The sequence below is a fragment of the Arvicola amphibius genome, chromosome 11 (genome assembly GCF_903992535.2).
Source record: "Arvicola amphibius chromosome 11, mArvAmp1.2, whole genome shotgun sequence".
Taxonomy (NCBI): Eukaryota; Metazoa; Chordata; class Mammalia; order Rodentia; family Cricetidae; genus Arvicola; species Arvicola amphibius.
The window spans coordinates 53,863,230-53,888,919 of NC_052057.2; positions in this window are offsets into that span (position 1 = coordinate 53,863,230).

The following is a 25,690-nucleotide window of genomic DNA, read 5'->3' on the forward strand; positions in this document are numbered from 1 at the left end:
TGGTCCCAACTTTTGCCTGGCAACCTTGTCTCTTTCCATTTCCAGGAGGAGCTATATATGTTTTTCTGTTGGGTTCACCTTATTACTTAGCTTCTCTAGGATCATGAACTATAGGCTCAATGGTCATTTGTTTATAGCTAGAATCCACTAATGAGTGAGTACAAACCATATTCATATTTTTGGGTCTGGGTTTATCATACTCAGGATAGTGTTTTCTGTTTCCATCCATTTGCATGAAAAATTCAAGATCTCATTGTTTTTACGGCTAGTAGTACTCTAATGTGTCCCGCCCAGCTCCCACATGGTTAGCTTTACCCCCGAATAACAGCACACAAACTGTATTCATTAAACACTGCCTGGCCCATTAGTTTCCAGCCACTTATTGTCTATTCTCACATCTTCATTAACCCATTTCTAATAATCTGGTAGCCACCACGAAGTGGTGTCTATTGGGAAAGATTCAGCATGTCTGACCTGGTAGCTGGGCTTCACGGCGACTGTCCCAGAGAGGAGAGGAAGGGCAATTGCCCGAGGCATCTGCCTCACTACCAGCATCTTGTTCTGTCTACTCCACCCACCTATGTTCTAACATATCAGGCCAAGCAGTTTTTTATTAACCAATGAAACAGCAGATAGATAGAAACACTCCTACATCATGCTTCTTTTTTTTTTCTAGAGCTTTCAGGTGTGCTGTTAAGTCTCTAATGTGAGCTTTCTCTGTTTTGTTTATGTGGGTACTTAGTGCTATGAACTTTCCTCTTAGCACTGCTTTCATAGTGTCCCATAGGTTTGGGTATGTTGTGTTTTCATTTTCATTGAATTTAATGAACTTTACATTCTTTATTAATTTCTTCCTTGACCAGGGGGTGGTTTGTAGTAATGAGGCAAGCAGGCCTGCTTTTCATCCTGCCCAGATCCCACACGGTTAGCTTTACACCCGAAATAAAAACACACAAATTGTATTCTTTTAAACACTGCTTGGCCCATTAGCTCTAGCCTTTTACTGGCTGACTCTCATATCTATGATTAACTCATTTCTAATAATCTGTGTAGCACCATGAAGTGGTGGCTTACTGGGAAGTTTCAGCATGTCTGACCTGATGGCTGGCTCCATCGCATCTGGTCTCACTGAGAAGAGGCATGGCGACTGCCCAAGGCATCGCCTCACTCCCAGCATCCTGTTCTGTCTACTCCACCACCCTAAGGGCTGGCCGATCAAATGGGCCAAGGCAGTGTCTTTATTAACCAATGAAATCAACACAAACAGAAGACTCTCCCAGGTCAGTGGTTTAATAATTGACTGTTTAGTTTCCATTAGTTTGTAGGCTTTCTCTGCAATGGTTGAGTTACTGTAAATTCTAACTTTACTTCATTGTGATCCAATTAGAGACAGGTCAGTTACTCCAATTTTTGTACTCTGTGGATGTTTAATTTGTTAACAAGTATGTGATCAATTTTGAGAAGGCTCCATGAGCTGCAGAGAAGGAGGTATATTCTTTCTGTTTGGGTGGAAGGTTCTATAAATGTCTTTAAATCTATTTGATTCATTACAATCTGTTAGTTCTCTTATTTTTCTGTTAAGTTTCTGTCTGGTTGACCTGTGCATTGGTGAGAGAGGACTGTTGAAGTCTCCACTATTAGTGGTGGGGTTTGATTTGTGATTTGAGATCTAGTAATTTTTTGCATATGTGGGTGCCTTTATATTAGGGGCATGGATATTTCATGATTGACACTTCATCTTGATGAATGTTACTGTTTAAAGTATAAATATCCGCCTCTCATCTCTTCTGATTGATTTTGTTTAAATCAATTTTCTTAGATATTAGGATAGCCACACCCACTTGTTTCTTAAGGTCATTTTTCTTGGAAAAACCTTTTCCTACCCTTTACTCTAGATAGTGTCTGTCTTTGAGGTTGAGGTGTGTTTCTTGTAAACAGCAGAATGTGGGATCCTGTTTTCGTATCCATTCTCTTAGTTTTTGCCTTTTATAGGTGAATTGAGTCCATTGATATTAAGTGATAGTAATGACCAGTGGTTGTAACTTCCAGTATTTATTTTTTGGTGGAAGTTGTTGTATGAGTCCCTTCTTTGAGTTGTGTTGGTGGAGCATTGTCAGATGTATGTGCGGACTGCAAGTATTCTTGGCTTCCTTGGGTATGAGATTTTCCTTTAAATACTTTCTATAAGGCGGCTTTTGTAGATATATATTGTTTAAATCTGTTTTCTTATGGAATATCTTATTTTCTCCATCGATGGCAAAAAAATCTTTGCTGGGTATAGTAGTCTGGGGCTTGCAATCATGGTTTTCTTAGTGTCTGCAGCACATCTATCCAAGACCGTCTGGCTTTCATGGTTTCCATAGAAAGTCAGGTGTAATTCTGATAGGCTTACCTTATATGTTACGTGACCTTTTTCTTTGCAGCTCTTAATATTCCTTTCTTATTTTGTATGTTTGTGTTTGATTTTATATGGCAAGGGAAGCTTTGTTTGTTTGTTTGTTTTTTGATCCAGTCTATTTAGTGTTCTGTAAGCTTCTTGTACCTTCATAGGAATATTCTTCTTTAGGCTGGGAAAGTTTTCTTCTATAATTCTGTTGAATATATTTTCTGGGCCTTTGAGCTGGAATTCTTCTCCTTCTACCCCTATTATTCTTAGGTTTGGTCTCTCATGGTATCTCAGATTTCTTGGATGTTTGTATAAAGAATTGTTGGAATTGTTGTTTTCTTTGATCAATGAGTCTATTTCCTCTATAGTATCTTCAGTGCCTGAGATTCTTTCTTCTCTATCTCTTGTATTCTGTTGGTTATACTTGTCTTTGTAGTTCCCCTTTGTTTACCCAGATTTTCCATATCCAGCCATCCCTCCATTTGTGTTTTTCTTTATTACCCATTTTTGGTCTTCTAGGTCTTAAACTGTTTTTTTTTAAACCTGTTTGATTGCTTTTCCTTGTTTATCTTGGATATCTTGAGGGATTTATAATTTCTTCTAACTGCTCTTCTCTTCTATTTCTTTAAGGGAGTTTTTCACTTCCAGTTTAAAGGTCTCCATCATTTTCATAAGGCTTCATTTAAGTCGATTTCTTTGAGTTTCTCTGATCAAAGGAGTATTTAATTCTTTCTATTTTGTGTTCATTGGATTCTGGTTTTATCATGGTGCTTTTCAGAATGTTGGAGGAATTTTTGCATTGGGCACCTGCCCATCTTTCCTTCAAATGAGGCCAGGAAGTCTTAGCGTGTTGGTACCAATCTTTGCTGTGGCTTACTGTATACTTGGGAGGTTTTTTTTTTGTCTCCCTCTCTTACATCCCCTCCACCTGATGCAAGCTATGCTGGGGGATCCAAGGACTCTCAGATGAAAAGGAGTCCTTGTGGGCAGGGTGGAATGGGGCAAAGAAGCCAGCCCTCTGGAATACATGGCAATGGATGGCCAGAAAAGCTTAGGGAATTGGAGGGGGACTGAACTCATATCCATGGGTCCTTCTGGCTGCCCAACCTTTTGGCTTTGGTGGTGTTGTGTGTGTGTGTGTGGTGTGTGTGGTGTGTGTGTGTGGTGAATGAAGAGGAACAGCTAAGTTTACAGATGTACATAGTGGCATCCAGTTTTATGTTACTTTTTTGGATTTGAACTCAGTTATTAATGACTTCTTAGCCACTGATTTATCTTTTCGGTAAGTATTTTAAATTCTCTACAAGTATCATCTGATTTTGCTGGTTGTTTATACTTATCTGTACCTTGTTATTTTAATATATTCACCCAACAGTCATATTGTTCCATTATGAAAGAAAAATGCAACAATGAAACAGAACATGCACTACAGTGGAACAATCTTTATTGAGTTCATTAAGTACTAAATCATTATACAAGTTGTGATTTATATGATTTGTATTCTTCAGAGTTTCTTGGTTAATAGTGCAATAGTTTTTTTGCAACATTGGAAGTCCAGAGTGTTTTTTCCTTCTACTTAGAATGTAAAAATAATATTGCACTCTCCCAGAGATTCATTTTCCAGTTTCAACAAGTTTGGATTCACATAACAAGTATGCACCTGTACCTTATCATGAATCACAAGCGTCAAAGCATGCAATGTGGTTTAATGAGCAGAGTTTCTTTCAGTGTGGACAGCCCTGAATAACATCTCAGTGCTGTGCAATGGTAGTGATTTTATTTTAAAACCATTTGTAATAATATTGAGAATCACTAGGGAACATAGTTAATAAAGCAAAATAATGTATTCCATAAAATAAGCCACATTGTGAAGCTTTCAGAGAATATGTTGGAAAGAGATTATGATATAATATAAATAAACCAAGAAGAAAATAAAATTTTGTGGTGGTAATGAACTAATTGCATTTGAAATGTTAAATAAGTGAATATTAAATTCACAGGACTACTCTGAGAGGGCTCCACATGTGTCTTTTCTCAAACCCAAATATTTTTATGATTAAAAATAAAAAAATGTTATTAGATTTTCTGATCATCAAATTGAAAGATTTTCAAAACAAATGAATAATTGTTTAAATAAATAAAATGATGATTATAATGCTGAAAAAATGTCTTTATGTGTATTATTTAACTTATATGTAATTAAAGGGGAATTGTACAAGTACATCTTAGATACTAAAATACTGGTAACATTTAATTTGCAAAGAACTGGTGATGATACATAAGATAATACCATAAGAGGAAAGTATCCATATAGAATAATAAATAAATATTATATAATTTAAAAAGAAGTGAAGTAGGAAGATTATATGGAAGAAAACAGCTGTTACTATTAAAACAAACTCTAGTTAAAATAAAACAAGTCCAACTACTGTAATGAAAGAAAAATAAAACACTGACAGTTGAAAAGACCATGTTACACCATTGGTGGCTTTAGAAAAGAAGTCAGCAACAGATGTATTGTTTGATTTAAGGGGAAGAGCACATGTACTACTGCCACATTCCCTGGGCAGTGTCTTGGCGTGGTTCCTTGCCATTTGGAGACTTGTACAGCTTCCAGTTTGTGCTGTCTGCCTGTGAATTCTGGGTTTCTTGTGCCAGGTATGGAATTGATTTAATTGCTTTTAATTGTCAAGCAAAGCATATGTCTCAGTATTTAACCAGTACGAAGGCAGAAAACTAAAGTGTCTTGGGACCATGCCTGTTGCACCATTTGCATTGCTACTAGTTGTGACTCTGCAACCATGACATCTGCTGGACAATAAAGTTTATTACACCTAAAACAATTTGCTGGATCTCATAACAGGTAATTAATAAATCAATATGACAGACTACATTAATATTGAAACTTTAGTAATTTTTTTGCTAATATTTTGAATTGTATTCTGTGAATTTTATATGGTTATGGTGATACTTCAATTTACTGGATATTGGGGCTCAGTTTTTTTTCTTCATATTATATCATTAAGAAGAATGTGGCACATTAGGAAAGATACAGTCTTTATAGACTAATAATAACAGATAATTGACAGGATTAATACCATCAAAAATAGTCATGTGAAAAATTAATACTATAAAAAAGGGTTACATTAATTTAACAGACAAAATTGAATCCATATCTAAGGGTACTGAGTAATTATCTGAAAGAATTCATACTTGAATTTGACAATCACAAGTCATTAAAAAGTTTGATAGGATAGCAGATAGAGTATCTCTCCAGGATGACAATCTGCACACTATCCAAGTAGTGTCGAAGGATGAGGTGTTATATTTAAAGGGAGAAACTTCAGACCTTGGGAATCACATGTGCAGAATGAGGACCAGAGGCTAGGTTGCCTCAATGAAATCACTAGAAAAATATACAGGCCAGGAGATTCAGGCTTTACAAAAGACATAGTAAAAAGATTTGAAATGATTGAGGAAATTATTAGAGCTAATGAACAGGAAAAGAAGGCACAAGGACAGATTAAACATTACCAGTAAGCTGTCAGAGATGACTTACCCAGGGTTTTAGCTTCCTACTCTGTAATCTACTCTGACAAAGCATCAAGTTCTAAAGGCCCAAAAGGATCCAGAGATGGATACCTAAAGGAATGGATGATCTAAAAGAAATTAAGCAACCTGTTGTAACTTATAGTTTGCATTCTGCATATCTTAGGGAAATGATAAAGACATGGTCTTCTAGTGTCAAGGAAAGATCACATGACTGGATTCAGTTAGTTTTAGCAGTCTGGATGATGGGCCCCAATTGATATTTAAATGTTATTTTATGAAAGAGGCAAAAATTTTGGAACAACAGGGGAAAGCAAAGGGATTGATATGTCCCAAGTTCAAATTCTTGGTGAGGGCACTTATGCTGACCCACAGGTTCAATCTCTTTACAATGAACAAATCTTGCCCCTATGCCACAAAGCTGCCTTAAATGCTTAGGACAGGATGCAAGAACTAGAAAAATGAATTTAATCATATACCAAGATTAAACAGGGCCAGAGAGAACCCTTTAGTGACTTTTACAAAGATTAACTAAGGCTGTACAAATAGGATAGTAACAGACCAAATGCTGGATGAGTACTTATTGAATCTCTGGGTTTTGAAAATGGCAACTTAGAATGCAAATGATTACTTGGGCCTTTAAAGTTTAAATCAGCACCAATGAATGAATGGATTCCTGCATACATTAACATTGAGACATTTGACTACAATACTGAATCTTGGGTAGGAGAAGCAATTCCTAAAGGAATGAGGAGACATCAAAATACCAAATGTTTTAATTGTGGTAGAGTAGGACATCTGATAAGTGACTGTAGACAAAAATCCTAGGAATAATACATCCTCTGGGAATGGCAAAAATAGGAGAACTCAACCTTCAGGTATATGTAAAATGTGTGCAAAGGCTTATATTGGGACCAATATAATGAATGCAGATTAATAAAAGACACACAAGGCAACCTGATAACATCAGGAAACTCCTGGAGGGGTCTTTAGCAGGTCCCCAAATCAAAAGTGGCCCAGCCATTCCAAGTCACTGTGAGGGACATGTCTCACCAGGAAAATTAAAAAAATCTAGAGCCTTCTGTAAAAGACCATATTGTTCTAGATAATGGCAAAAAATGTAAGATAAGTCAAAAATGTATATCTGGCAGGACTTCTATAAATGATCAAAGACCAAAGCTAAGAGTGCATATAATGGCACTGTAATTGTTGGTTTGGTAGACATAGGTGCAGATGTGAATATCATTACTCCAGAATCTTGACATCAAAACTGGCTTCTTCAAGAGGCAGATGTTCAGTTACTAGGAATTGGAACCATATCTCAAGTTAAAAAAAGCACAAGATTTGTTGACTGCAGTGGGCAAGAATGTAAGAGGAAAACTGAGGCCATATGTGGCTAATATTGCAGTAAATTTATGGGGTCATGACCTGATGCAGCAATGGATACCCAGATTAATACTCCTGTCATGTAGGAGGTCCTTCTGTAGGTGGGAAGACAGAACTAAATGCTGGGAAGAGAAAGGCAGAGAGGAAGAACCACTATGGAGTCGCCAGAGTCAGACATGCTAAATCTTTCCTGGTAAGCCAAGGCCTCGTGGTGAATATTATTAGAAATAGGTTAAATCAAGATGTGAGAGTTAGCCAATAAGAAGCTAGAAATAATGGACCAGGCAGTGTTTAAATGAATACAATTTGTGTATTTTATTTTGGAATATAAGCTAGCGAGGCAGCAGGACATAGCCCACTCCTCTTATAACAGAGTGGCCCCAAACATAGTCTACTAACTCCATGTAAAACCTAAGAAGGCTTAAAAAAGAAATTCTAGACAAAATTATAGTTTAACACAGCTTATTGCTGTTTGCTGGTGGCTTGCTGCAGCTGCCTAAGAGAGATTTTTCTAATTCTGCTGTAGTGGAAAAAAAAGCCAAGCAGTTTTTAAAATGCCTGCTTCCTGGCCTATGCTCCTAGTGCAGCACAAACCTCTGTCTCTTGCAGGAAACAGAATTTGGATGGGGTTTTGTGAGTAAAGTGCTACAGCTTGCTTGAAGGCAATGTGGACTGCTTTGTGTCTGGAACTGTGCTCATCTCAGGGGCACCAAATGGCTCTGAGGCAGGCGCAGCTCCACCATGCTGAACTGTGCTGATCTCAGGCAGGAACTATAATAATTATCATAATAACAGCATAGCTAAGGTTTAGACTGGGCAGGAAACAGGTGGTACCATATTACCCCTACATGGCGCAACTTAAGTTTTTTTTTTTATTGATGCAAATTTTTTTTATTAAAAATTTCCATCTCCCCTCCTCCTCCCCCTTTCCTCCCCTCCCTTCCACCCATACCCCCCCTCCCTCCCTCTCCAAGCCAAAGAGCCATCAGGGTTCCCTTCACTATGTTAAGTCCAAGGTCCTCCCAACTCCCCCTAAGTCCAGGAAGGTGAGCAACCAAACTGACAAGGCTCACAGTGAGCCCGTCCATGCTGTAGAGTTCAAGCTAATCGCCATTGTCCTTGGTTTCTCGGTCCTCCTCCACCGTCAGCCACATTCAGAGAGTCCGGTTTGGTCCTCTGTTCCATCAGTCCCATTCCAACTGGACTTGGTGGTCTCCCGTTAGATCTGTCCCACCGTCTCAATGGGTGAACGCACTCCTCACAGTCCTGACTTCCTTGCTCATGATCTCCCTCCTTTTGCTCCTCCTCAGGACCTTGGGAGCTCAGTCCGGTGCTCCTATGTGGGGCTCTGTCATTTTCTCCATCCAACGCCAGGTGAAGGTTCTATGGTGATATGCAAGATATTCATGAGTATGGCAATAGGATCTGGACATTTCTGGCACCCTGTCCTCAGCTGCCCAAGGAACTAGCTGGGGGTGTCTTCCTGGACACCTGGGAACCCCTCTAGGGTCAAGTCTCTGCCAACCCTAGAATGGCTCCCTTAAGTAAGATATATAATTCTTTGTTCCCATATCCACCCTTCCTATATCCCAACCATCCTATTCCCCCAAGCTCTTCCCATCCTCCACTTCACACTTTTCTCTCCCCATCCCCCCATCCCCCCATCCCACCCCACCCCCAAGTTCCCATTTTTGTCTGGCAATCTTGTCTACTTCCAAAATCCAGGAGGATAACTATATGTTTTTCCTTGGATTCACCTTCTTATTTAGCTTCTCTAGGATTTTTTATGAATTATAGGCTCAATGTCCTTTATTTATGGCTAGAAACCAATTATGAGTGAGTACATCCTATGTTCATCTTTTTGGGCCTGGGTTGCCTCACTCAGGATGGTGTTTTCTATTTCCATCCATTTGCATGCAAAATTCAAGATGTCATTGTTTTTTTACCGCCGAGTAGTACTCTAATATGTATATATTCCATAGTTTCTTCATCCATTCTTCCACTGAAGGGCATCTAGGTTGTTTCCAGGTTCTAGCTATTACAAATAATGCTGCTATAAACATAGTTGAACAAATGCTTTTGTAATATGATAGGGCATCTCTTGGGTAAATTCCCAACAGTGGGATTGCTGGGTCCTGGGGTAGGTTGATTCCAAATTTCCTGAGAAACATCCACACTGCTTTCCAAAGCAGTTGCACAAGTTTGCATTCCCACCAGCAATGGATGAGTGTACCCCTTACTCCACATCCTCTCCAGCAAAGGCTATCATTGGAGTTTTTGATTTTAGCCAATCTGACAGGTGTAAGATGGTATCTCAACGTTGTTTTGATTTGCATTTCCCTTCACAGTGTCTACTTATAATAATTCTCAGCTTACTTGGAGATATCAATGGACTGTCCTCCCATAAGGAATGATCAATAGCCTCACTCTGTACCAATACTTTGTAAGTCAATCATTAGAAATTATACATAAGCAATTTCATAAGTCTATAATTTACCATTGCATGGAAGACATTTTGCTATCTAATTCAAACACAGATACTTTAGAATGTTTGAAGAAGTAAAAAAAGTTTTGCCAAAATGGGGATTACAAAAGTACAGAGAGGATATTCTGTCAATAACTAGGTTATAAAATAGGCTTGCAGAAAATTAGAACACAAAAGGCACAAATTAGGAGAGACCAATGAATCTTAATGATTTTCAACAGTTTATCTGTGACTGGCTGTTGGGATAACTCCTGATCTAATAATTTATTTAGACAAACCTTAGATGGTAATAAAAACTTGAATAGTCCCAGAGAATTCACAGCTGAAGCAGAAAAGGAATTGACAATTGTTGAGGAAAAAATACAGGAGGCACATGTGTATAGGGTGAATCCAAATTTTATTTTTTTTTCTAGTCATATTGCCTTCCAGAATTTTTCCTATGGGAATTTGAATGGAGAGAGATGATCTTTTTAGCATATAAACCAATAAAAAATTAAAAACATGTGGAAAAAGTCTCTGAATTAATTATAAAAGGTAAATTGAGACTTTGTCAATTAGCAGGTATAGACCCAGCAGAGATTACAGTGCCTTTGATTACTGATGAAATAAAAAAGTTATGGGAAGACAATAAACCATGGCAAATAACTTGTGCTATTTTTGGAGGAGAAATTAATAGCAATTATCACAAAAGTGATAGACTGAGCCTTATAAAGTGAACTTCTTGGGTTTTTCCCTAAAGTGTATGTGATACTCGAATAACTGGTTATTTTATGATACCAACAGGCAAAAAAACTAAAATGAGATATGATGTTAGACATATTTCTCTTGTGACAAAATTTTTTTTTGTCTATCAACTGAAAGAAATCACCTGAAAGCATCAACAGTCAGGAGGTATTTTTCCCAACTGGTCCTCTGTTTGCATGCATGGGACTGTTTCTTGTTTCTTTGCCAGTCCCTGATGTTGGTGCAAGTGTTTAGTGTTGTGAGACTGACTAACGTTTCCCTTTCATAATGGTACAGAGAAGATTGGTGTTTATGGAGGTTTGTCCTACACTGGTACTTTCCATGGAAGTTACCACATGCCTTAAACATACATTGAATGAATCCCCAGTCTAACTACTTTGTAGCTGTATTGAGAAGCCAAATGCTGAATCATGCTTGAAGAACTTATCATATACTCTTAAACAACATGGGAAGATCTATTTTTACAAAATTAAAAATCTGTATGTATTCAATGAACAGACCCCAAAAGCATGATATAGAACAAGAGTTAGCAACACACCAATAATTTTGGTTATGGATTCCAATATGGATGAGTATAATCTAGACCAGGACACCCAGCCTGTTTTACTCTCTGAGGGTTCATCTTACCAAGGAATTGGCTTTTCACATCCTCTTTGTCACATTTTCATCTACCAACAACTACTGAGGGCCATACCTCTAAACTACAACACACATCTACCTTAGTGTTTGCTGTCATGGTATTTATTGCTGCATCATGATTATAGCTTAGTCCTAATACTACATTTTGAATTCATTTGAAGGTTTCTGTGGGTGTTAGTTTTCTGTCTAAAACCTCTTGTACCTTTAAGACAAAATGCAAATCTTATACTATGGTCCACATATACATGAAATTTTTAATTCCTGCTTCTATTTCTATCTCATTGTTTATCCACTCTCCACAGTTCTGCCTGATGTGGCCTCAGTATTCTTTCTGTGTCCCATGTTTGTCATGTTCTTTCCATCCTTGAAGATCTTCACAGACTCCTCCCTCCAGGAAGGAGTTCCTGGTCTTCCTTTGGATAACTTTTTCTGGTCAGTTGAAATAGCAGATCCTTAGAAAGAAATAAAAGAAGAGAAAGAAAAAAATGTATGGATTAACTTAAGATGTCCTTATAAGAACCAGAGAAATGTCAAATATCAAAAAGATAAGCAGATGGGAAAGTGACAGTGGTCTGCATTACAAGTAACAGCAGTGAGGAGCAAAGAGAATCCCTCCAATCACAGTGGTGACAGGCTTTGCCACCTTCAAACATGGGTTAGTACTTTTGGTTTTATGGTACAACTTAGGAGACAGAGCCCACATTGTTTATTGCTTCAAATACAGGGAAAGAATGCTGTGTCCTGAAGTGAGAGTGATGGACATTCTGTAAAATCAGTGTTGAAAGCAATGCTAGTTTCTAAGCAAAGATAACATTTAAACTGGATTTTAAACTTTAGATTCTGGAATTCAGATATTTCATTTGTTTTGGATGCAGCAATCATCAAACTGACTGGTCAACCTCATGCTGCTTAGAATATTAGGACACTGGTTAATTGTAAATTACATAAACATTCACTGATTTTTTCCCCAATGTTCACTCAGATATATTGACTACCCTAAAGTGTTTTTCCTCTAGTCTGCTCCCTCCTCCCTTGTCATGGTAATCTGTGCTGAGACATTCTCTCTACTAAAATTAGGCAATATTTTCTATTCCTTACTTATTTCTTGAAATCTTTCAGGCAGTTGCCATAGAAGTACAGTAGAATCTTTTTCTGAATCTGCAAGACCAAATTTTGAAAGCTGTGCATTGATTATTTATATTTTTCCACACTGGTGGATTTTATTATAACAAGAGGATCAGGGAAATATTTTCAGCTCATCTACAAACACCAGACTTTCATCTTTCCTTCAAATAAACCCTTTGAGTTTATAGTATTTGTATCAAAACATGCACAGCACTATCTTTTGATGAAATTCCTGCCGCACAGCCATCATCTTCATCACTGAAACACATCACCTCAATGTTGTAAGTTTTTTAAACACCATGGACACCATTGACTCTCTCAAACATAGACTAGCATTGCCTCATCCTCTCATCACTTGCATTTTGTGGTTGTTTTTAGATGAGACCAGCTGCCTTCTGATCACTAAAATGTCAGAGTGAGGAAAAAGAGTCATTTTATACAAGAATGAAAAAGTTAGATATTCTAGAAGTCAAAACTCCCACAGCAATCTTTTTAAAAAATCTGCAGAAATGATTATTCACTGAATGTACACAGGTGACTACTGTCACTATCAGTGGCAGTTAGAGATGCTGTGATAGGCATGTCTGGCAAACAGTCACAACCCAAGCAGGTATCCCCCAGTTTGTACTTATAGGGACATCAGTATCTTTTGGTTTTGAAGAGAAAAACAAAAATAACAACCAGAAAACTAACACAGAAAACTTTTCTTTGCCTGCAGCAATGACTGCATCTAGAATCTCTCCGTATAGCATTTTTCTCAGTTCTACAGTAAAAATCAAGTGAGAAGAGCTATTAATGCCTTGTTTAACAAAAGAGCTCTTACCTGTGGCTTCATATTAATATACTTCCACGCTTACCATGAAAATTGCATATAACAGGAAGGCATGCATATGTGAATGCCAGCTCTTCATAATACCAACAATTAGGTAAGCATTCTCCTCCCACAGGAATCCTGGAAGACATTGAAAGAATGATAGATGATTCCAACTTAGCACACTTAATAGTTCGTAAGCCTGTAGGGATAGGTAAGAGTTGTGACACTGTTAAAAAATAATTTATTTCTAAAAATTGATTTCAAAATAACATAACATTTCAACCATAATTATTTGAAATAATTTAAAATCCCTTTTATGATTGCTTGAATTACCTTTGGATAGTTTTGCTTAGTCATTTTACTTTCTCTCTCTCTGTGTGTGTGTGTGTGTGTGTGTGTGTGTGTGTGTGTGAGAGGCATAGGTGAAGTGACCAGACTAAGAGAATTCTAGGAAAAGCAAAGACAGAGTGTCAGTCACAAGAAAGACACAGAGGAATCAAGAGGAGAATGCCTTAATGAGAAAAGGTACCAAGCCATGTGGCTAAACATAAACAAGAATTATGGGTCAATTTAAGTTGTAAGAGCTAGTTAATAATACCCTGAGCTTATCGGCCAGTTTATAATTAATATAAGCCTCTGTGTGTTTTTTTGGGACTGAACAACTGCAGGATCAGGTGGGACAAAACTTCCCTCTACAGTAAAATAATGATTTATTTTTAAAAACTGATTTTAAAATAACATAAAATTTCAAATCATAATTATTTGAAATAATTTTCAATCCCTTTTATAGTTGCTTCAATTACACTTGGATAGCTGTGTTCAGTCATTGTGTTTGTGTATGTATTTGTACAAAAGCACAATTGGTTATCCAGGTACATGGGTGTGGAGGGACGAAAGGACAAATTCAGCTGCTGTTTGTTAAGAATGGTTTGACTTGTGTACCAAGACATACTCTCATGTTCTGTAACTTCACAAGTAGGTGAAGCTGGTTAGCTAGGAATACTCAGGAATCTCCTGTCTTTGCCTCTCAGGATTCAGATCACAAACATTAATGATCATACTCAACTTCTTTCTGTGGGATATAAGTACTGAGTTTAGTTCTTCATGCTTCCACACTGCACACTTAATCTAGGGAGCCACTTTCCCAACCGTTTATTATATACTGCTTAATAGCCAATGAGGCTCCCAAGGACACATTTATATTTTGACACTAAAAAGACTAACAAAAAATCTTATGTGTATACCTCTATCTGAAAATTATTAAATAATTAAAGATACTTGAGAGTTCAATACACACGTACACTTATATTTCTCTCAAGTCTCCTTTCAAACTGGAAATTGCTTCATCAATGATGAAATTCAGAGAAGAAATACATATAGCATTTAAAAAAGCATAAATATTGGTTCCTTAGATAAAAAGAAGAAACATGTAATTTCCTAAGAGTATAAGTTCAATAACTCTTGGCCTAGTGATGATGTAACATTGTATAATGACACTATAATCATAGATACTCAATAAATATTACTTACCATTAAAAATATACTAATAGTTTTATTATAAATTGTATGTGGCTATAAATTAAGAAAAAAATAGCCACCATTTTACTGGTATATATATATATATATATATATATATATATATATATATATATATTCAAAATAAATCAATGATTCTTTATAAAATATGGTCTTGCAGGGACACTGATAGTGACTGGCATGTGTTCAAATAGCCTGATCTTCAATTAACTCTTTTGGGAACCAATTTATATCTACCCAAAACTATTATATTTCTGACCACTTCTAGAACTCTTAAAATTCTTTTCCTGGTAGTTTATGAATCATCCTTTGGTGAATAGAGAATTTCATATCATAATTTTATTTTAAAACAATCTTTTCTCATTATACATACCAATCAGTTTCCACTCCCATCCATTCTCCTGTTACCCCCACTTTTCCCCCACCCCAAACTTCATCCACTCCTCAGAAGGTAAAGCTTCCCAGGGAAAGTCAAGTCTGGCATTTTATTTTTGAGGCCTGACAAAGGCTATCCCTCCTATATCTAGGATGAGCAAGGTATCCCTCCAAATAGAATGGGCTCCAAAAATGTCAGTTCAGTTCAATAACTAACAGTAAGTCCTGGTTCCACTGCAAGTGATCCCACAGACTCCTTCAGTCATGCAACTGACACCCGTATTCAGAGGGCCTTGTTATTTCCTATTCAGGTTACTCCATTATCAATCTGGACTCAAGAGAGCTTCCACTAGCTCAAGTTCTGTAGGTATCCCCAGGATTGTCTTGATCCTTTTGCTTATACTATTGTTCCTCCCTCATTTCCACTGTACTCTCAGAGTTTAGCCCAGTGCTGAGCTGTTTATCTCTGCAGTTGCTTCCATAAGTTGTTGGATGAACAATGACAATTAAGGTAGTCATCAATCATATTATAGGACAGATCAGGTACCCTCCCCACTATTGCTAGGAATCTTAACTGGGTCATCCTTATGGATGAATTTTCCTACTGCCAAGTTTCCTGCTAGCCCAATAATGACTCTCTTAATCAAGATATCTCTTTCCTTCCTCTCCTTCTCTGTCCTTCCCCAATCTTTGTCATCCCATTTCTTCATGTTCTCCTACCCCCTCCTTCTCCTATCCCCCACCCCTTCCTTCCTCTTATCCTCCCTATGGTCCCAATTTTCTCAGGAGAATTTGTATAGTTTCACTTCTCAGGATTTATGTGCTTTTCTTAGGTTTCTCTTTGTTAACTAGCTTCTCTGGGATCCTAGACTATAGGCTCATTATCCTTTGCTTTACATGTAATACCCACTTATGTGTGAGTACATACTCCATTTACATTTCTGAGTCTGGATTCCCTCACTCAGGATTGTTTTTTTCTAGTTCAATCCATTTGACTTTAAATTTCAAGATATCATTGGTTTTTACACCTGAATAGTGCACCATTATGTAAATGTACCACATTTTTTATCAGTTTTTCAGTGAAAAGACATCTAGGCTATTTCTATATTATGGATATTACAAATAATGCTGCGATAAACACAGTTGACCAAATGTCTTTGTAGTATGAGTATGCATCCTTTGGATATATGCCTAACAGTGGTATCGCTGGGAGTTGAGGTAGATTGAGTCCCAATTTTCTGAGAAATCACCATACTGATTTTCAAAGTAGCTGTATTCATTTGCATTTCCACCAGCAAAGAAAGTATGTTCTCTTTACTCCACACCCTCTCCAAAATAGGATATCATTGGTATTTTTGATCTTAGGCTTTCTGATTAGGGTAAGATGGTATCTCATTTTTATTTTGATTTTCATTTTCTTGATGCTTAAGGATGTTGAGCAAAAATCTTAAGTGTCTTTAGGTCACTTGATATTCTTCTGTTGAGAAATATATATATATATATATATATATATATATATATATATATATATATGCACCCCATTTTTTAATTGGATTATTTGGTATTTTGGTGTTTACATTCTTAAGTTTTTTATATATTTTGGAGGTCAGGGTTCTATCTTATGTGGAGTTGGTTAATATCTTTTTTCATTTATTTGGCTTTGTCCTTTGCCTTACAGAAGCTGCTCATTTTCAGGAGATCCCATTTATTAAATGTTGCTATAAGTGTCTATGTTACTTATGTTATATTTAGGAAGTAGAATTCTGTGCCCATGAGCTGAAGGCTATGCCCAACTTTCTCTTCTGTGAGTGATGTGGGAGGGTCTTCTGTTTGAGTTGATTTCATTGCTTAATAAAGAAACTGCCTGGCTCATTTGATAGGCCAGCCCTTAGGTGGGTGGAGTAGACAGAACAGAATGCTTGGAAGTTACTCAGACCTCTGTGCCTCTCCTCAGGGCCAGGCGCGATGAAGCTCCAGCCCAAGATGGACATATGCTAGAATCTTCCCGGTAAGGCACCACTTCGTGGTGCTACACAGATTATTAGATATGGGTTAATCAAGATGTGAGTAAGAGGCTGAAACTAATGAGCCAGGCAGTGTTTAAATGAATGCAGTTTGTGTGTTGTTATTTCGGGGCATAAGCTAGCCAGGCAGCTGGGAGCCGGGCAGGACGAAAAGCAGGCCTGCCCGCAGCCCCTTACTACATTTGAGGTTCAATGTCACTGGATTTATGTTGACCCATTTGAATTTGAGTTTTGTGTGTGGGGATAGATATGTGTCTATTTGCATTCTTCTACATGTTGACATTCAGTTTTGCCAGCACATTTTTTAAAGATGCTTTCTTGCTTCATTTGTATAATTTGAGCTTATTTGCAAAAATGAGGTATTCATTGGGGATGTGGATCAATATCAGTGTCTTTGATTAAATTCCATTTCAATTTTGATACTAATACTAAGGTGTGTTTGTTACTGGAGCTTGAAATCAGGGTTGGTGATGCCTCCAGAAGTGCCTTTAGTGTACAAGATTATTTTGGCTATTCTGGGATTTTTGGTTTTCCATGCAGAGTTTGTTATTGTTCTTTTGAGATCGGTGAAGAATTGTGTTGGGATTTTGATGGGTATGGCATTGAGTCTGTAGATTGCTTTTGGTAAGATTATCATTTTTATTATGTTGATCCTAACTAACCAAAACCATGGAAGATCTTTCCATTTTATGATATCTTTTTTCAATTTTTTTCAATAACTTAAAGTTCTTATCATACAGGTCTTTCATTTCTTTCATCAGTGTTACTCCATAATATTTCATGTTATTTGTGGTTATTACTAAGGGTGACGTTTCTCTGAGTTCTTTCTCAGTCCTTTTATCATTTGTATATAGCAGGGCTACTCACTTTTTAAAATTTGCCTTGCTGAAGTTGTTTATCAGATGTAGAAGTTCCATGGTTGAATTTTTGGTGTCACTTATGTATGCTATCATATCATCAGCAAATTGTGAAAATTTACTTCCTTCTTTCCAATTTTTGTCCCATTGATCTTCTTTTGTTGTTTTACTGATGTTGTGAGACTGAAGAGTACAATATTGAATAGATATGAAGAGAGTGGACAACCTTTCCTTGTTACTGATTTTAGTGGAATCACTTTGAGTTTCTCTCCACTTAATATGATGTTGACTATTGGCTTTCTGTATATTGCTTTTATTATGTTTAGATACATTCCTTGTATCTCTGATCTCTCATAGACCTTTATCATGAAGGGGTGTTGGATTTTGTCAAAGGCTTTTACAACATGCAATGAGATAATCATAATGTTTTTTCCTTTTAGTTTATTTTTTATGGTAGATTACACTGACAGATTTTTATATGTTGAACCATCCCTGCATTTCTGGGATAAAGTCTGCTCGATTATGGTGGATGATCTTTTTGATGTGATCTTGGATATGGTGTATCCAACATTTTGAGTAATTTTGCAAGAATGTTCATGAAGGAGATTGGTCTGTAATTATTTTTTAGTGTGTCTTTGTGAGGCTTGGGTACCAGAGTAACTGTAGAACCATAAAAAGAGTTGGGCAATGTTCCATCTGTTTCTATTCTGTGGAACATACAGGTATTAGTACTTTTTTGAAGTTCTGGTAGAATTCATGGCTGAAACCATCCATCCCTGGGCTTTTATTGTAATGTCCTCCTTTCAAATTCTATTTTTTTAATTTGGATAATCTATCTTTGTTTTTTTTAAGTTTGGATAAAAGTTTGCCTATTGTGTTGATTTTCTCGAAGAACTAGTTCTTTGTTTCATTGATTCTTTGCATTGTTTTTCTTTGTTTCTCTTTTATTGGTTACAGGCCTCAGCTTGATTATTTCCTGTCATCTGCTCCTCCCGATTCATTTTGCTTCTTTTTGTTCTAGAGCTTTCAGGTGTTCTGTTATGTGTGAGATTTCTAAACTTTTTTTTATGTAGTACATAGTTTTATGGACTTTCCTCTTATAACTGTTTTGTAGTGTCATCCTATATTCTTGGCTAAGTCGTGCCTTCATTTTCATTCAATTCCATAAAGTCTTTAATTTTTTTTATTTCTTCATTGACCCAGGAATGATTTAGTTGAGAATTGTTCAGCTCCCATTAGTTTGTAGGCTTTCTGCTATTACCAATGTTGTTGAATTCTAACTTTAAGTCATGGTGAACCAATAAGATATGGAGCTATTCCAATTTTTTGTATCTGTTGAGGTTTACTTTGTTATTAAGTATGTGGTCAATTTTGAGAAGATTCCATGAGGCGCTGAGTAGAAGGTGTATTCTTTTGTGTTTGGATTCTATAGATATCCTTTAAGTCCCTTTTAGTCATGATATCTGTAGTTCTCTTATTTCTCTGTTAAGTTTCTGCCTGGAAACCTGTTCATTGATGAAGTGAAGTATTGAAATCTCCTACTATTAGTGTAAGGGATTTATGCTTTATTGCTGCTTCTTTTACATATGTAGCTTCTATTTCTTTGGGGCATAGATGGTCAGAATTGAGGCATCACTTTCATTGATTTTTCCTGTGGTGAGTATGAAGTGTCCTCCATCTGGTTTGATTAACTTTAGTTTAAATTCTATTTTGTTATATATTTGGATAGCTACACACACTTGTTTCTGAAGTCTATTTATTTGGAAATCCTTTTTCAAATGCTTTATTCTGAGGTAATATCAGTCTTTGAGTATGAAGTGTGTTTCTTATATGCAACAAAAGAATGGATCCTGTTTTTGCATCCAATCTGTGAGCCTATGCCTTTACATAGGTGAATTGAGTCTACTGATATTGAGAGATGTTAATAACCAGTGAATTTTAACTCCTGTTATTTGGGGGGAGGAGCGAATACAAGTATGTTTCTATTTTTTATGGTTTGCTGGTGTTAGGTTATCAGCTCCCTGTTTTTCATGGGTACAGCTAACTTTCTTCAGTTGGAGTTTTCCTTATAGTACTTTCCATGAGGCTAGATTTGTTTATAGGTATTGTTAAAATCTGGTTTTGTCATGAAATATCTTGTTTTCTCTGTTTATGGTGATATAGCGCTTGAAGTTCTAGCAATACCAATAAGACAACATACGCGAATCAAGGGGATTCCAATTGGAAAGAAGTTAAACATTCATTATTTGCAGATGATATAATAGTGTACATAAGTGATCCCAAAAACTCCACCAAAGAACTCCTACAGTGGTTTCTCCCATCCCTGCCTCTCCCAAGCTTTCCCTAGAGTTCTCAGGTGTCCTGCTCCTGTTCTAAGTCCATGCACCCAAAGGGGTCAGACTCTGGCCTCGAGGCAGGTCTGAGGATTCCTGCAGAGGGGTGGGGGCTCCTTCAGATTGTGCTGCCAGGTTCGCTGTGTGATATTCCATCCCGCCCTGCCCCCACCTTGGCCTTTTTTTTTTTTTTTTTGGTTTTTCAAGACAGGGTTTCTCTGCAGCTTTTTTAGAGCCTGTCCTGAAACTAGCTCTTGTAGACCAGGCTGGCCTCGAACTCACAGAGATCCGCCTGCCTCTGCCTCCAGAGTGCTGGGATTAAAGGCGTGCGCCACCACCGCCCTGCTCCACCTTGGCCCTTTTGTCTGGGCTGCGACCCTGGGCTGCCTGGAATCCCTGATCCTGTGCATTGACATTCCATCTGAACTGGTGAGTGAATGAGGACCCTGGGGCAACCTGCCCTGGAAGAGAGCACAGACCCCCTCCGCCCAGCTCCCTCTGCAGGCTTGTCTCTGTTTCTCCCGTCCCTGTCTCTCCCAGGATTTCCCTAGTGATCTCAGGTGTCCTGTTCCTGTTCTAAGGCCATCCACCCAAAGGGGTCAGACTCTGGCCTCCAGGCAGGTCTGAGGATTCCTGCAAGGGAGTGCAGGCTTCTTCAGATTGTGCCACAAGGAATAGGTCCTCCTCTGGCACTGGGGAGATCCAACCAGTTTCAGTCACAGCAAAGATTGGTTTAGGACACCAAGTGCCTCCGGGCTCCTTTTGAAGGAAGAGATGGGCAGGTGCCAATGCAGGAGCTCCTCCAACAACATGAAAGGCAACATGACATCACCACAAGCCAGACATCCTGAAACAACAAGAATTGAACACCCTACCCCAGAAGTTATAGAAGAAACTGACCTTAAACAGTACTTTATGAAAATAATAGAGGACCTTAAACAGGAGGTAAAAAACTGCCATAAAGAAATGGAGATGACAAACAAAAAGGTAGACAAAATAAATAAATCTCTCAAAGATACCCAAGAAAAACAAGAAAAACAAGAAAAAGCAATCAAACAGGTAAGGGAAACAGTACAATACCTGATAAATGAAATGGAGGTATTGAAGTAAACACAATCTGAGGGACGACTGGAAATGCAAACTCTGAGTCAACGAACAGAAAAATCTGAGACAAGTATATCCAACCGAATACAAGAGATGGAAGAAAGAATCTCGGACTCTGAAGATACTATAGAGGAAATAAATTCACAGATTAAAGAACTAAGCAAATCTAACAAATTCTTAACACAAAACAAAATCTGGGACACCATGAAAAGACCAAACCTAAGAATAATTGGGGTAGAAGAAGGAGAAGAATTACAACTCAAAGGCCCAGAAAACATATTCAACAAAATTATAGAAGAAAACTTCCCCAACCTAAAGAAGGATGTTCCTATGAAGGTACAAGAAGCCTACAGAACACCAAATAGACTGGATCAAAAGAAAGCATCCCCATGCCATATAATAATCAAAACGCAAAACATACAGAATAAAGAACAGATATTAAGAGCTGCAAAGGAAAAAGGTCAAGTAACATATAAAGGGAAACCTATCAGAATTACACCTGATTTCTCAATGGAAACCATGAAAGCCAGAAGAGCTTGGATAGATGTGCTACAGACACTAAGGGAACATGGATGCAAGCCTAGACTACTATACCCAGCAAAGCTTGCATTCACCATTGACGGAGAAAACAAGATATTCCAGGACAAAAACAGATTTAAACAATACGTAGCCACAAATCCAGCCTTGCAGAAAGTAATAGAAGGAAAATCACAAACCAAGGAGTCCAACAACGCCCACAATAACTCAGGCATCTAGCGACCCTTCACCAGCACAACTAGAAGAAGGGAAACACACAAACTCTACTACAAAAAATGACTGAAGTTAACAACCACTGGTCATTAATATCACTTAATATCAATGGACTCAATTCACCTATAAAAAGGCACAGGCTAAGAGACTGGATACGAAAACAGGATCCAACATTTTGCTGTTTACAAGAAACACACCTCAATGACAAAGACAGACACCTACTCAGAGTAAAGGGTTGGGAAAAGGTTTATCAAGCAAATGGCCCTAAGGAACAAGCGGGTGTGGCCATACTAATTTCCAACAAAGTTGACTTCAAACTAAAATCAATCAGAAGAGATGGAAAGGGACACTTTATACTCATAACAGGAAAAATCCATCAGAATGAAGTCTCAATCCTGAATATCTATGCCCCTAATATAAAAGCTCCCACTTATGTAAAAGAAACACTTCTAGAACTCAAGGCAGGCATCAAACCACACACACTAATAGTTGGAGACTTCAACACTCCTCTCTCACCAATGGACAGGTCAATCAGACAGAAACCTAACAGAGAATTGAAAGACTTAATGGAGGTAATGAACCAAATGGACTTAGCAGACATCTATAGAACACTCCACCCAAATAGGAAAGAATATACCTTCTTCTCTGTGGCTCATGGAACCTTTTCGAAAATTGACCATATACTTGGTAACAAAGCAAACTTCCACAGTTACAAAAAAATATTAGTAACCACCTGTGTCTTATCGGATCACCATGGATTAAAATTAGAATTCAACAACAATGCTACCCCCAGAAAGCCCACAAACTCATGGAAACTGAACAGTCAACAACTGATCCACACCTGGGTCAAGGAAGAAATAAAGAAAGAAATTAAAGTCTTTCTTGAATTTAATGTAAACAAAGACACAACATACTCAAACCTATGGGACACAATGAAAGCAGTGCTAAGAGGAAAGTTCATAGCACTAAGTGCCCACTTAAAGAAAACGGAGAAAGCACTCATTGGTGACTTAACAGCACACCTAAAAGCTCTGGAAAAAAAAGAAGCAGACTCACTTAGGAGAAGTAGAAGACTGGAAATAATCAAACTGAGGGCAGAAATCAACAAAATAGAAACACAGAAAACAATCCAAAGAATCAATGAAACAAGAAGCTGGTTCTTGGAGAAAATTAACAAGATTGACAAACCCTTAGCCAAAATAATCAAACGGCAGAGGGAGAACACACAAATTAATAAGATCAGAAATGAAAAGGGGGACATAACCACAGACACAGAGGAAATTGAGAGAATCATTAGATCTTACTACAAAAGCCTGTATGCCACAAAATTGGAAAATGTAAAAGAAATGGACAGTTTTTTTAGATAAATACCATATACCAAAGTTAAACCAGGACCAGGTAAATGCATTAAATTGTCCTGTTAGTCGCAAAGAATTAGAAACTGTTATCAGAAACCTCCCTACCAAAAAGAGCCCAGGACCAGATGGTTTCAATGAGGAATTCTACCAGAACTTCCAAGAAGACCTAATACCTATACTCCTTAAGGTATTTCATAATATAGAAACACAAGAGTCACTGCCAAATTCCTTCTATGAAGCTATAGTTACCCTGATTTCTAAACCACAGAAAGACTCAATCAAGAAAGAGAATTACAGGCCAATCTCACTCATGAACATTGATGCAAAAATTCTCAATAAAAATACTGGCAAACCGAATCCAAGAACACATTAGAAAAATTATCCATTACGATCAAGTAGGCTTCATCCCAGAGATGCAGGGCTGGTTCAACATATGAAAATCTATCAATGTAATCCATCATATAAATAAACTGAAGGAAAAAAAACATATGGTCATCTCATTAGATGCTGAAAAAGCATTTGACAAAATTCAGCACCCTTTTATGATAAAGGTCTTGGAGAGATTAGGGATACAAGGGTCATTCCTAAATATAATAAAAGCTATTTACAGCAAGCTGACAGCTAACATCAAATTAAACGGAGAGAAACTCAAGGCTATCCCACTAAATTCAGGAACATGACAAGGCTGTCCACTCTCTCCTTATCTCTTCAATATAGTGCTTGAAGTTCTAGCAATAGCAATAAGACAACATATGGGAATCAAGGGGATTCAATTTGGAAAGGAAGAAGTTAAACTTTCATTATTTGCAGATGATATGATAGTATACATAATAGAACCCAAAAACTCCACCAAAGAACTCCTACAGCTGATAAACTCCTTCAGTAACGTGGCAGGTTAGAAGATCAACTCCAAAAAAATCAGTCGCCCTCCTATACACAAAGGATAAGGAAGCAGAGAGGGAAATCAGAGAAGTATCACCTTTCACAATAGCCACAAATAGCATAAGATATCTGGGAGTATCTCTAACCAAGGAAGTGAAGGATTTATTTGACAAGAACTTTAAGTCTTTGAAGAAAGAAATTGAAGAGGATACCAGAAAATGGAAGGATCTCCTCTGCTCGTGGATTGGGAGGATCAACATAGTAAAAATGGCAATTCTACCAAAAGCAATCTATAGATTCAATGCAATCCCAATCAAGGTCCCATTAAAATTCTTCACAGAGATTGAGAGGACAATAATCAACTTTATATGGAAAAACAAGAAACCCAGGATAGCCAAAAAAATCTTATACAATAATGGTACTTCTGGAGGCATTATCATCCCTGACTTCAAACTCTATTACAGAGCTACAGTATTGAAAACAGCTTGGTATTGGCATAAAAACAGAGAAGTTGACCAATGGAATCGTATAGAAGACCCGGATCTTAAACCACAAACCTATGAACACCTGATTTTTGATAAAGGAGCTAAAAGTACACAATGGAAGAAAGAGGGCATCTTCAACAAATGGTGCTGACATAACTGGATGTCAACCTGTAGAAGAATGAAAGTAGATCCATATCTATCACCATGCACAAAACTCAAGCCCAAATGGATTAAAGACCTCAATATTAATCTGAACACATTGAGCTTGATAGAGGAGAAAGTGGGAAGTACTCTACAACAAATGGGCACAGGGAACCTTTTCCTACGCATAACCCCAGCTGCACAGACATTAAGGGCAACCTTGAATAAATGGGACCTCCTGAAGTTGAGCAGCTTCTGTAAAGCAAAGGACATTGTCACTAAGACACAAAGTCAGCCTACTGACTGCGAAAAGATCTTCACCAACCCTGCAACTGACAAAGGTCTGATCTCTAAAATATATAAGGAACTCAAGAGACTAGACTTTAAAAAGCTCATTAACCCAATGAAAAAATGGGGCGCTGGACTGAACAGAGAATTCTTAACAGAAGAAGTTCAAATGGCCAAAAGACACTAAAGGTCATGCTCAACCTCCCTAGCTATCAGGGAAATGCAAATCAAAACAACTTTGAGATATCATCTTACACCTGTCAGATTGGCTAAAATCCAAAACACCAATAATAACCTTTGCTGGAGAGGTTGTGGGGTAAGGGGTACACTCATCCATTGCTGGTGGGAATGCACACTTGTGCAACCACTTTGGAAAGCAGTGTGGTGGTTTCTCATGAAATTCGGGATCAACCTACCCCAGGACCCAGC